The 13,517-nt window shown below is 50.2% G+C and overlaps 1 protein-coding gene across 1 annotated transcript in view; it reads left to right on the forward strand.

Annotated features, from left to right (window-relative positions):
- Window positions 1–2,449: 2,449 nt before the first annotated feature.
- Window positions 2,450–13,517, forward strand: part of LOC115096245 — a 111,773-nt gene continuing 100,705 nt past the window's right edge. The window contains exons 1-2 of the mRNA XM_029610754.1: window positions 2,450–2,733; window positions 3,523–3,618. The gene's annotated coding sequence lies outside the window, so the exon portion shown is untranslated. The remainder of the gene's footprint in view (window positions 2,734–3,522; window positions 3,619–13,517) is intronic.

The following is a 13,517-nucleotide window of genomic DNA, read 5'->3' on the forward strand; positions in this document are numbered from 1 at the left end:
AGCTGGGAGTGAAGCAGGACTGGAATGGAATGAGTCTTGGAGCTGGATCAGCTGGGAGTGAAGCAGGACTGAAATGGAATGAGTCTTGGAGCTGGATCAGCTGGGAGTGAAGCAGGATTGGAATTGAATGAGTCTTGGAGCTGGATCAGCTGGGAGTGAAGCAGGACTGGAATGGAATGAGTCTTGGAGCTGGATCAGCTGGGAGTGAAGCAGGACTGGAATGGAATGAGTCTTGGAGCTGGATCAGCTGGGAGTGAAGCAGGACTGGAATGGAATGAGTTTTGGAGCTGGATCAGCTGGGAGTGAAGCAGGATTGGAATGGAATGAGTCTTGGAGCTGGATCAGCCCGGAGTGAAGCAGGATTCAAATGGAATGAGTCTTGGAGCTGGATCAGCCTGGAGTGAAGCAGGATTGGAATGGAATGAGTCTTGGAGCTGGCTTAGCCTGGAGTGAAGCAGGACTGGTATGGAAGGAGTCTTGGAGCTGGATCAGCCTGGAGTGAAGCAGGATTGGAATGGAAGGAGTCTTGGAGCTGGATCAGCCTGGAGTGAAGCAGGATTGGAATGGAATGAGTCTTGGAGCTGGATTAGCCCGGAGTGAAGCAGGACTGGTATGGAAGGAGTCTTGGAGCTGGATCAGCCTGGAGTGAAGCAGGATTAGAATGCAAGGAAGCTGGAGTGAAGCAGGACTGGAATGGAATGAGTCTTGGAGCTGGATCAGCTGGGAGTGAAGCAGGACTGGACTGGAATGAGTCTTGGGGCTGGATCAGTTGGGAGTGAAGCAGGACTGGAATGGAATGAGTCTTGGAGCTGGATCAGCTGGGAGTGAAGCAGGTCTGGAATGGAATGAGTCTTGGAGCTGGATCAGCTGGGAGTGAAGCAGAACTGGAATGGAATGAGTCTTGGAGCTGGATCAGCTGGGAGTGAAGCAGGATTGGAATGGAATGAGCCTTGGAGCTGGATCAGCCCGGAATGAAGCAGGTTTCAAATGGAATGAGTCTTGGAGCTGGATCAGCCTGGAGTGAAGCAGGACTGGTATGGAAGGAGTCTTGGAGCTGGATCAGCCTGGAGTGAAGCAGGATTGGAATGGAATGAGTCTTGGAGCTGGATCAGCCTGGAGTGAAGCAGGATTGGAATGGAATGAGTCTTGGAGCTCGATCAGCCTGGAGTGAAGCAGGACTGGAATGGAATGAGCCTTGGAGCTGGATCAGCCCTGAGTGAAGCAAGATTCAAATGGAATGAGTCTTGGAACTGGATCAGCCCGGAGTGAAGCAAGGTTCAAATGGAATGAGTCTTGGAGCTGGACGAGCCTGGAGTGAAGCAGGATTGGAATGGAAGGAGTCTTGGAGCTGGATCAGCCTGGAGTGAAGCAGGATTGGAATGGAATGAGTCTTGGAGCTGGATCAGCCTGGAGTGAAGCAGGACTGGAATGGAAGGAGTCTTGGAGCTGGATCAGCCTGGAGTGACGTAGGATTGGAATGGAAGGAGTCTTGGAGCTGGATCAGCCTGGAGTGACGCAGGATTGGAATGGAATGAGCCTTGGAGCTGGATCAGCCCGGAGTGAAGCAGGATTGGAATGGAAAGAGCCTTGGTGCTGGATCAGCCCAGAGTGAAGCAGGACTGGAATGGAAAGAGTCTTGGAGCTGGATCAGCCTGGAGTGAAGCAGGATTGGAATGCAAGGAAGCTGGAGTGAAGCAGGACTGGAATGGAAGGAAGCTGGAGGGAAGCAGGATGCGTTTCTCCAGCTAACTTCAGAACTACTCTACTGCACGATCATAGTTAGCCGGATAACTTATCTCAGTTTCTCTCTGGAATGCCCCTCACTTATCTGGTCAAATTCTAACTGTACGAATAGTTATCTGGTTAGAATTTTGCCAGATAAGTGGCCACATTTTAATTTAGCCGGATAACATCTTAGTTATCCGACTAAATGCACTTGAATATGAAACTTGATGTTGCCCGGAACGCTTCCTGATTCCCATTAATCAATCCCTTTTACTCAGCCTTCGGCCACCTGCTTATTTGACTAAGTCTTTGCCCTTGCAGTTTTAGCTCTCCTTGTAAAAGCAGCTGGTCCAGTGGCGGAGGTTTCTGCCTTTCTTCCCCAGAAGCTGGGGGCCATGCAGCAAGGCTCCCTCTGGAACCAGCCAGTAGTCTTCATATTTGCGCAACGCCTGGGACCCCCTCCTCTCCCTAGGGTCTGTGAGCACAGCACGTCCAGCCCTGGCCGGCTGAGTGTGTGTGTGTTATGTTACAAGGTATTGGATTTCTGCAGAGTTTCTTTTGGGGAGTGAGGCAGACTGAAAATGCTGGTGCATCTCTTCCTCCTCTCAAAGTCTGTCTCTTTAATGCCATCTCTGCGCTTCTGGTTACATCCCAGCATAGCACTGTCGTTGGGTTCTTCCAAACAATGACGAGGCAAGTTATAAATGGCACATATAAACAAACCAGGCAACAGCTAGCATGAGCTTTGCTGGTGACCGAAGTGGAATGTCCTGAAGACTGGAGCGTGCTTCTGGCAAACTCTGCGATACTTCACATCAAGCCTTCAAGCTTGTGCCTCTGCAGATGCTGAGGGCTGCTGGAACTCTCAGCTAATCCATGCCCTGACTTCTTCCCAGCTACTGAGCTCCAGAAATATCTGAGATGATTCTCTGTCCCTGCTGCTGATCTGCAGCTAATAGTGTTACCTGTTTGTGGCAGCAGAACCGTTTCTATAGACTGATACCACAGGTAGGATGAGAGCAGACACACGAGTTTGTGGTGGGACAGTGTGTGTGAGAGAGAGAGAGAAGCTTGCACTGCTGCTCCCTGTGCTGTACCTGCTCTCTGGTGGAACAGTGTGTGTGTGTGTGTGAGTGTGAGTGAGGGAAGCTTGCACTGCTGCTCCCTGTGCTGTACCTGCTCTCTGGTGGAACAGTGTGTGTCTGTGTGAGTGTGAGTGAGGGAAGCTTGCACTGCTGCTCCCTGTGCTGTACCTGCTCTCTGGTGGAACAGTGTGTGTGTCTGTGTGAGTGTGAGTGAGGGAAGCTTGCACTGCTGCTCCCTGTGCTGTACCTGCTCTTTGGAGGGACAGTGTGTGAGAGTGAGGGAAGCTTGCACTGCTGCTCCCTGTGCTGTACCTACTCTCTGGTGGGACAGAGTGTGAGTGAGAGTGAGGGAAGCTTGCACTGCTGCTCCCTGTGCTGTACCTGCTCTCTGGTGGAACTGTGTGTGAGTGAGTGAGGGAAGTTTGCACTGCTGCTCCCTGTGCTGTACCTGTCCTGTGGTGGGGCAGTGTGTGTGTGAGGGAAGCTTGCACTGCTGCTCCCTGTGCTGTACCTGCTCTCTGGTGGGACAGTGAGTGTGAGTGAGGGAAGCTTGCACTGCTGCTGCCCATGTTTGAACCATTTATATATATATATATATACACATTTTCTTTCACCTTGACCCCACTGTTGCCCGCTCCTCATTCGCTTCAGTGTCCCCTCGCTCCCTCTCCCACCTGTCAGGATTACTTCTCAGCTGCTCTTTACATTCCAGCAGGGACTTGCTGTGCCGGGCTCTGACCCTTTACACTTCGCTGCCAGGGAGCCTCCCAGAGCAGTTAGAGACCCCTCTGCTCTCACTGGAAATGCGGTAAGGTGCCAGTTCACTTCCCAGTAACTGCGTTGGTCTGCTTTGCAAAGTTTCTGCTGAAGTATCTCAGGGTAGGACAGAAATCTGCTGCCGGTATTTGTTGCTGCTTTAATGCACCCTGTGAAGCGGATCTGACAAAACGAAGCTGAGCTGTGAGTGACTGAAGGAGAGGCCTGTTTGCTGCGGCCCCTGGTTTATATTTAGACTTTCTGGTCTGTCTGTGCTGTCCTTCTGTCTGGATCCCACGTCGGCGTTTCAGCTTTGAGATTATCGCAGACAGAGCATGGGCCAAATGGCCCGAGGAGTTTGACCCGTAATGTGTCTAAGGAGAAAATGTCTCTGTACGTCTGGGTCTTGCACTGCCCGGGGACTGTGCCAGGCAGGTAACTGGGAATCACATTCCCGAAGAATAAGATGGGAGGGTAGTCAGATGACTTTTATGGAAATCCTGCTGGAAACGGACTCCATGCACTGGGGAGACAGGAGGCTAAAGCAGACATCCCTCGGGCACTCCTGGCCCAGAACGGCTCATGTCCTGCAGGTTTCCTCAAATCCCAAGGGGCCCATATTCAGCCACCACCATCTGAGCACCTGAGATAACCAGCTAAAGCTTACCCATACCTAGTAACATAGTAATGCTGGCAGAAACAAAGACCAAATGGTCCATCCTGTCTTATGGTAGTAACTGCCGCTCCGTGCAGGTTTCCCCCATGTTTCTGTTAAGGGTAGTAACTGCCGCTCCGTGCAGGTTACCCCCATGTTTCTGTTAAGAGTAGTAACTGCCGCTCCCTGCAGGTTACCCCCATGTTTCTGTTAAGGGTAGTAACTGCCGCTCCGTGCAGGTTACCCCCATGTTTCTGTTAAGGGCAGTAACTGCCACTCTGTGCAGGTTAGCCCCATGCATTCTGTTAAGGGGAGTAACTGCCGCACCATGCAGGTTACCCCATGTTTCTGTTAAGGGTAGTAACTGCTGCTCCATGTAGGTTACCCCCATGTTTCTGTTAAGGGTAGTAACTGCTGCTCCATGCAGGATACCCCCATGTTTCTGTTAAGGGTAGTAACTGCTGCTCCATGCAGGTTACCCCCATGTTTCTGTTAAGGGTAATAACTGCCGCTCCGTGCAGGTTATCCCCATGTTTCTGTTAAGGGTAGTAACTGCCGCTCCGTGCAGGTTACCCCCATGTTTCTGTTAAGGGTAGTAACTGCTGCTCCATGCAGGTTACCCCCATGTTTCTGTTAAGGGTAGTAACTGCTGCTCCATGCAGGATACCCCCATGTTTCTGTTAAGGGCAGTAACTGCCGCTCCATGCAGGTTACCCCCATGTTTCTGTTAAGGGTAGTAACTGCCGCTCCGTGCAGGTTACCCCCATGTTTCTGTTAAGGGTAGTAACTGCCGCTCCGTGCAGGTTACCCCCATGTTTCTGTTAAGGGTAGTAACTGCTGCTCCGTGCAGGTTACCCCCATGTTTCTGTTAAGGGTAGTAACTGCTGCTCCATGCAGGTTACCCCCATGTTTCTGTTAAGGGTAGTAACTGCTGCTCCATGCAGGTTACCCCTATGTTTCTGTTAAGGGTAATAACTGCCGCTCCGTGCAGGTTATCCCCATGTTTCTGTTAAGGGTAGTAACTGCCACTCTGTGCAGCTAACCCCCATGCCTTCTGTTAAGGGTAGTAACTGCCTCTCTGTGCAGGTTACCCCATGTTTCTGTTAAGGGCAGTAACTGCCGCTCCGTGCAGGTTACCTCCATGTTTCTGTTAAGGGCAGTAACTGCTGCTCTGGGCAGGTTATCCCCATGTTTCTGTTAAGGGTAGTAACTGCCGCTCCGTGCAGGTTACCTCCATGTTTCTGTTAAGGGCAGTAACTGCCGCTCCGTGCAGGTTACCTCCATGTTTCTGTTAAGGGCAGTAACTGCTGCTCTGGGCAGGTTATCCCCATGTTTCTGTTAAGGGCAGTAACTGCCGCTCCGTGCAGGTTACCTCCATGTTTCTGTTAAGGGCAGTAACTGCTGCTCTGGGCAGGTTATCCCCATGTTTCTGTTAAGGGCAGTAACTGCCGCTCCGTGCAGGTTACCCCCATGTTTCTGTTAAGGGCAGTAACTGCCGCTCCGTGCAGGTTACCCCCATGTTTCTGTTAAGGGCAGTAACTGCCGCTCCGTGCAGGTTACCCCCATGTTTCTGTTAAGGGTAGTAACTGCCGCTCTGTGCAGGTTACCTCCATGTTTCTGTTAAGGGTAGTAACTGCCGCTCCGTGCAGGTTACCCCCATGTTTCTGTTAAGGGCAGTAACTGCCGCTCCGTGCAGGTTACCTCCATGTTTCTGTTAAGGGCAGTAACTGCTGCTCTGTGCAGGTTACCCCCATGTTTCTGTTAAGGGTAGTAACTGCTGCTTTATGCAGGTTATCCCCATGTTTCTGTTAAGGGTAGTAACTGCCTCCGTGCAGGTTACCCCATGTTTCTGTTAAGGGTAGTAACTGCCTCTCCGTGCAGGTTACCCCCATGTTTCTGTTAAGGGTAGTAACTGCTGCTCCGTGCAGGTTACCCCCCATGTTTCTGTTAAGGGTAGTAACTGCTGCTTTATGCAGGTTATCCCCATGTTTCTGTTAAGGGTAGTAACTGCCTCTCCATGTAGGTTACCTCCATGTTTCTGTTAAGGGCAGTAACTGCTGCTCCGTGCAGGTTACCCCCATGTTTCTGTTAAGGGTAGTAACTGCCGCTCCGTGCAGGTTACCCCCATGTTTCTGTTAAGGGTAGTAACTGCCGCTCCGTGCAGGTTACCCCCATGTTTCTGTTAAGGGTAGTAACTGCCGCTCCGTGCAGGTTACCTCCATGTTTCTGTTAAGGGCAGTAACTGCCGCTCCGTGCAGGTTACCCCATGTTTCTGTTAAGGGTAGTAACTGCCGCTCCGTGCAGGTTACCTCCATGTTTCTGTTAAGGGTAGTAACTGCCTCTCCATGCAGGTTACCTCCATGTTTCTGTTAAGGGCAGTAACTGCCGCTCCGTGCAGGTTACCCCCATGTTTCTGTTAAGGGTAGTAACTGCCGCTCCGTGCAGGTTACCTCCATGTTTCTGTTAAGGGTAGTAACTGCCTCTCCATGCAGGTTACCTCCATGTTTCTGTTAAGGGCAGTAACTGCTGCTCCGTGCAGGTTACCCCCATGTTTCTGTTAAGGGTAGTAACTGCTGCTCTGTGCAGGTTACCCCCATGTTTCTGTTAAGGGTAGTAACTGCCGCTCCGTGCAGGTTACCCCCATGTTTCTGTTAAGGGTAGTAACTGCCGCTCCGTGCAGGTCACCTCCATGTTTCTGTTAAGGGCAGTAATTGCTGCTCCGTGCAGGTTACCCCCATGTTTTTGTTAAGGGTAGTAACTGCTGCTCCGTGCAGGTTACCCCCATGTTTTTGTTAAGGGTAGTAACTGCTGCTCCGTGCAGGTTACCCCCATGTTTCTGTTAAGGGAAGTAACTGCCGCTCCGTGCAGGTCACCTCCATGTTTCTGTTAAGGGTAGTAACTGCTGCTCCGTGCAGGTTACCCCCATGTTTCTGTTAAGGGCAGTAACTGCCGCTCCGTGCAGGTTACCTCCATGTTTCTGTTAAGGGTAGTAACTGCTGCTCTATGCAGGTTACCCCCATGTTTCTGTTAAGGGCAGTAACTGCCGCTCCGTGCAGGTTACCCCCATGTTTCTGTTAAGGGAAGTAACTGCCGCTCCGTGCAGGTCACCTCCATGTTTCTGTTAAGGGTAGTAACTGCCGCTCCGTGCAGGTTACCCCCATGTTTCTGTTAAGGGCAGTAACTGCCACTCTGTGCAGGTTAGCCCCATGCATTCTGTTAAGGGGAGTAACTGCCGCACCATGCAGGTTACCCCATGTTTCTGTTAAGGGTAGTAACTGCTGCTCCATGTAGGTTACCCCCATGTTTCTGTTAAGGGTAGTAACTGCTGCTCCATGCAGGATACCCCCATGTTTCTGTTAAGGGTAGTAACTGCTGCTCCATGCAGGTTACCCCCATGTTTCTGTTAAGGGTAATAACTGCCGCTCCGTGCAGGTTATCCCCATGTTTCTGTTAAGGGTAGTAACTGCCGCTCCGTGCAGGTTACCCCCATGTTTCTGTTAAGGGTAGTAACTGCTGCTCCATGCAGGTTACCCCCATGTTTCTGTTAAGGGTAGTAACTGCTGCTCCATGCAGGATACCCCCATGTTTCTGTTAAGGGCAGTAACTGCCGCTCCATGCAGGTTACCCCCATGTTTCTGTTAAGGGCAGTAACTGCCGCTCCATGCAGGTTACCCCCATGTTTCTGTTAAGGGTAGTAACTGCCGCTCCGTGCAGGTTACCCCCATGTTTCTGTTAAGGGTAGTAACTGCTGCTCCGTGCAGGTTACCCCCATGTTTCTGTTAAGGGTAGTAACTGCTGCTCCATGCAGGTTACCCCCATGTTTCTGTTAAGGGTAGTAACTGCTGCTCCATGCAGGTTACCCCCATGTTTCTGTTAAGGGCAGTAACTGCCGCTCCATGCAGGTTACCCCCATGTTTCTGTTAAGGGTAGTAACTGCTGCTCCATGCAGGATACCCCCATGTTTCTGTTAAGGGTAGTAACTGCTGCTCCATGCAGGTTACCCCTATGTTTCTGTTAAGGGTAATAACTGCCGCTCCGTGCAGGTTATCCCCATGTTTCTGTTAAGGGTAGTAACTGCCACTCTGTGCAGCTAACCCCCATGCCTTCTGTTAAGGGTAGTAACTGCCTCTCTGTGCAGGTTACCCCATGTTTCTGTTAAGGGCAGTAACTGCCGCTCCGTGCAGGTTACCTCCATGTTTCTGTTAAGGGCAGTAACTGCTGCTCTGGGCAGGTTATCCCCATGTTTCTGTTAAGGGCAGTAACTGCCGCTCCGTGCAGGTTACCTCCATGTTTCTGTTAAGGGCAGTAACTGCTGCTCTGGGCAGGTTATCCCCATGTTTCTGTTAAGGGCAGTAACTGCCGCTCCGTGCAGGTTACCCCCATGTTTCTGTTAAGGGCAGTAACTGCCGCTCCGTGCAGGTTACCCCCATGTTTCTGTTAAGGGCAGTAACTGCCGCTCCGTGCAGGTTACCCCCATGTTTCTGTTAAGGGTAGTAACTGCCGCTCTGTGCAGGTTACCTCCATGTTTCTGTTAAGGGTAGTAACTGCCGCTCCGTGCAGGTTACCCCCATGTTTCTGTTAAGGGCAGTAACTGCCGCTCCGTGCAGGTTACCTCCATGTTTCTGTTAAGGGCAGTAACTGCTGCTCTGTGCAGGTTACCCCCATGTTTCTGTTAAGGGTAGTAACTGCTGCTTTATGCAGGTTATCCCCATGTTTCTGTTAAGGGTAGTAACTGCCTCTCCGTGCAGGTTACCCCATGTTTCTGTTAAGGGTAGTAACTGCCTCTCCGTGCAGGTTACCCCCATGTTTCTGTTAAGGGTAGTAACTGCTGCTCCGTGCAGGTTACCCCCATGTTTCTGTTAAGGGTAGTAACTGCTGCTTTATGCAGGTTATCCCCATGTTTCTGTTAAGGGTAGTAACTGCCTCTCCATGTAGGTTACCTCCATGTTTCTGTTAAGGGCAGTAACTGCTGCTCCGTGCAGGTTACCCCCATGTTTCTGTTAAGGGTAGTAACTGCCGCTCCGTGCAGGTTACCCCCATGTTTCTGTTAAGGGTAGTAACTGCCGCTCCGTGCAGGTTACCCCCATGTTTCTGTTAAGGGTAGTAACTGCCGCTCCATGCAGGTTACCTCCATGTTTCTGTTAAGGGCAGTAACTGCCGCTCCGTGCAGGTTACCCCCATGTTTCTGTTAAGGGTAGTAACTGCCGCTCCGTGCAGGTTACCTCCATGTTTCTGTTAAGGGTAGTAACTGCCTCTCCGTGCAGGTTACCTCCATGTTTCTGTTAAGGGCAGTAACTGCCGCTCCGTGCAGGTTACCCCCATGTTTCTGTTAAGGGTAGTAACTGCCGCTCCGTGCAGGTTACCTCCATGTTTCTGTTAAGGGTAGTAACTGCCTCTCCATGCAGGTTACCTCCATGTTTCTGTTAAGGGCAGTAACTGCTGCTCCGTGCAGGTTACCCCCATGTTTCTGTTAAGGGTAGTAACTGCTGCTCTGTGCAGGTTACCCCCATGTTTCTGTTAAGGGTAGTAACTGCCGCTCCGTGCAGGTTACCCCCATGTTTCTGTTAAGGGTAGTAACTGCCGCTCCGTGCAGGTCACCTCCATGTTTCTGTTAAGGGCAGTAATTGCTGCTCCGTGCAGGTTACCCCCATGTTTTTGTTAAGGGTAGTAACTGCTGCTCCGTGCAGGTTACCCCCATGTTTTGTTAAGGGTAGTAACTGCTGCTCCGTGCAGGTTACCCCCATGTTTCTGTTAAGGGTAGTAACTGCTGCTCCGTGCAGGTTACCCCCATGTTTCTGTTAAGGGCAGTAACTGCCGCTCCGTGCAGGTTACCTCCATGTTTCTGTTAAGGGTAGTAACTGCTGCTCTATGCAGGTTACCCCCATGTTTCTGTTAAGGGTAGTAACTGCCGCTCCGTGCAGGTTACCTCCATGTTTCTGTTAAGGGGAGTAACTGCCGCTCCATGCAGGTTACCCCCATGTTTCTGTTAAGGGTAGTAACTGCCGCTCCGTGCAGGTTACCTCCATGTTTCTGTTAAGGGTAGTAACTGCTGCTCTATGCAGGTTACCCCCATGTTTCTGTTAAGGGCAGTAACTGCCACTCCAAGCAGGTTACCCCCATGTTTCTGTTAAGGGTAGTAACTGCCGCTCTGTGCAGGTTACCCCATGATTCTTTTTTTTTTAATTTATACTTTATTGAATTTTAACATTTACATTTTAGTAAAATTCAAAGAGAGAACGTATTGAAAAGAAGAAACTGTAATCTTATTAACCTGTTACACAAAGTCAATCTGCAAGTCAAGGGCTCATGAGAAATTTAAAATGATGGCCCTCTGTGGTTCCTTCTACTTAGTATCGTTGTAACCCTTAATTTTACTGCTTGTGGTGGTGAAGAATAAATGTAGATTGGCTTGATTTAAAAAAACAAATTCTGCTGGACACACAATTTAGATGCCCAATGTAAGGGGTGCTTAGCTATGGGCGTCTTCAGCAACCTTAGGAAAATGAGGGATAAAGACGTACTGAGTGCCCCTTGCAATTGTGGGCGCCCGATGCATCTGAGCGCTGGGGACGCACAGGTCTCCCCTAGCGAGTCCTTTTCTGTGCAGCCCAGGGGAGGTGGCTGGATGCGCGTTAGGAAAACGATTGTCTACCTTCTGAGAGAGAACTTTGCAGAAGTGTTCACAAACCTTTTTAACCCATCTCTGCTGGAGGGAGTAGTTCCAGCTGCGTTTAAGCGGGCCGCGCTTCCTCTGATTTTTAAGGAAAATAACTTGCCTGTGGACAAGCCTTTGAGTTAGAGGCCACTTGCTAATTTGATTACATTTGGTAAAATTCTGGAGAAGACGGTTTAGGAGCCGTGTAATGAGCCTTTGAAGAGCAGTAATGTGTTAGACCACGTTCAGTGCAGATTCAGAGAGTGGGACAGTGCGGGAGCCTCCTCGTGTCGCAGGTGGACAGTAATAGACCAGTGTTAGGTGTGCGTTTGGATGTCACCGTAGAGCGTGACATTTTATTGAATCGATTACGGTAGTTTGGAACGGGGGCACAAGTTGTTCAGTAGTTTACATCCCATTTGATGAATAGGCAGTGCCAGGTATCATGGCAGGAATCCAAAGTCTGATTGGGATGAGTTGCAGCCCTGTTTAATGTACATCTGTGCCCACCGACTCCAGCAGGGGGTGCAGGGAGGCAGCAGGGCCTGCTATAGGCTGGTGGCGAAGCCAGAGGTGTGCGCCCGAAGGAGCACGACAAAGAAACGTGCGCATTTGTGCGCTCTCCCATGCGCGCCCGAAGTGTAGTCCTGAAGGGCTTACTTGGCAGTGGCCTTGGTCTCTGCAACAGTCATGGACCAGATGTGCTTCATTGGGCCTATTCCAGGCCAGGGGTTGTATGGAGACCTAAGAAGAAGAATCCCCAGACAGGAGCTAGGAAGGAACACAAGTCTGGCCAGTCCCATGATAAGTAATATCTCCTCCCTTATCCTGCCTTGCTTAGTGTTTACTCTGCTTCTGTTGAATGCTTAGTCTCTGGCAAAAAGAAATTCCCTCTAATTAATGACCGGTTAGAGGATTTAAATCCATCTATTTTTTGCATCTCTGAAACCTGGCTTACTGTCAGAGATAACGTTATCTTAAATCAAATTTCTCATCCTAGCTATGATGTATTTCATGTCCCCAGACCTAAATGAAAAGGTGGGGGTTTACTAATAATTAGTAGAAAAGAACTTAAACTATTACCCTGCAGAGTAGAAATTATCCCTCACTATGATGTGGCAATTCTAAAACCTCCTCAGTTATACATAAGATGTGGTTAGTGCAGTTAGTGTAGCTGGGTTCAAAAAGGTTTGGATAAGTTCTTGGAGGAGAAGTCCATTAATGGTTATTAATCAATTTTACTTAGGGAATAGCCACGCCCCCGGGGGAAGATCCCGAGAGGGACCACTGGTCAGGCTCAGAGTTAGGAGACAGACACACACTAGTTCTTTTATTAGACAGTATAGTGAACCACCTTAGGTGGCAGTAGTGAGCTGGAATGCCCGGCTGGGCTGTAGTCCCTCAGATACTGGAACAGCGATCCCTGGAGGCTGAGCTGCAGAGAAACTGAAATATAGTGAGGAGGCAGGGTATGCAGAGTTCATGGAGGATAATTGTAGTGGGTTTTTCAACTTGATAAGGGGGAGCCTCAAATATTCCACTAGACTTCTGAGAATGAAGTTGCCTCCTGCCCCCGAGTCCACCAGGGCAGGAGTCTGAACCGTGACTGGTCCGTAGGTCAAGGAGACTGGGAGAGAGAGCGTAAGAGAGGGCGCAGTACGGCCTAAGAATAGTCCTCCTGTAGGACTTTGGCCTGTCCGTGCTTTCGGACAAGTGGAGCATGTAGAGACATCATGGCCGGGCTGACCACTGTACATGCAAAGGCCACGCTTCTTCTGAAATCTTCTCTCCTTAGAAGTCAAGCGTCCATGACCAAGTTGCATAGGTTCATCTGTGTCAGCAGCAGGGGTTACTGGAACCATCCGAGGTGTAGAGACAGCACTAGCCTGTTTCAACCCAGGTAACATCTTAGGCTGGAGTTCCTTCACCTTATCCCGGAGCTGGTGATCAATCTGAGTGGCCAAGGCTATTAATTCGTCCAGCGAGTCAGGTGTTTGGCGAGCGGCCAGCTCGTCCTTCAAATGGTTATCCAGGCCTCTGCAAAAGAGAGTCTTAAGACATCTGGGGTCCCAGCGGAGTTCTGCCGCAAGAGGTTTGAACTCTATGGCGAATTCAGCCAATGATCTTTTGCCTTGCTTCAAATCCACTAAAGCAGAACCGGTTACAGAGGTTCGAGCAGGGTCATTGAAAATGGATTTAAATAAGTCCATAAATCCTTCTATGTCCTGCAAAATGGAGTCCTTGCATTCCCACAAGGTGGATGCCCAAGACAGGGCCCTACCATCCAGGTATGAAAGGATGTAGGTAGTCTTGGAGAGAGCAGTAGGAAATAGAAATGGCTGTAAGGCAAAGTCCATGCAGCACTGGTTCAAAAAGCCCTGGGTCTTTTGGATTTCTCCAGAAAAGCGGATTGGAGCTGCCAGTGGTACAGCAGTCATCAAAGTTACCTCCTGTAACTGATCTTCATGGTTGGAAGCTGTGCCTTGAACCTTCTGTGTGTATAGCTGATGAAATGCTGCAGTAAGTTTCTCCAAGGCGTCTTGCTGCTCCACAATGCGCTGGGCCAGGCCCGGTATGGCCTGCAAGGCATTGAGTTGTACCGGATCCATGGAGTTAGCAATCTGTTGTGAATTAGCAGTCT

This window comes from Rhinatrema bivittatum, chromosome 7 (assembly GCF_901001135.1).
Source record: "Rhinatrema bivittatum chromosome 7, aRhiBiv1.1, whole genome shotgun sequence".
NCBI lineage: Eukaryota > Metazoa > Chordata > Amphibia > Gymnophiona > Rhinatrematidae > Rhinatrema > Rhinatrema bivittatum.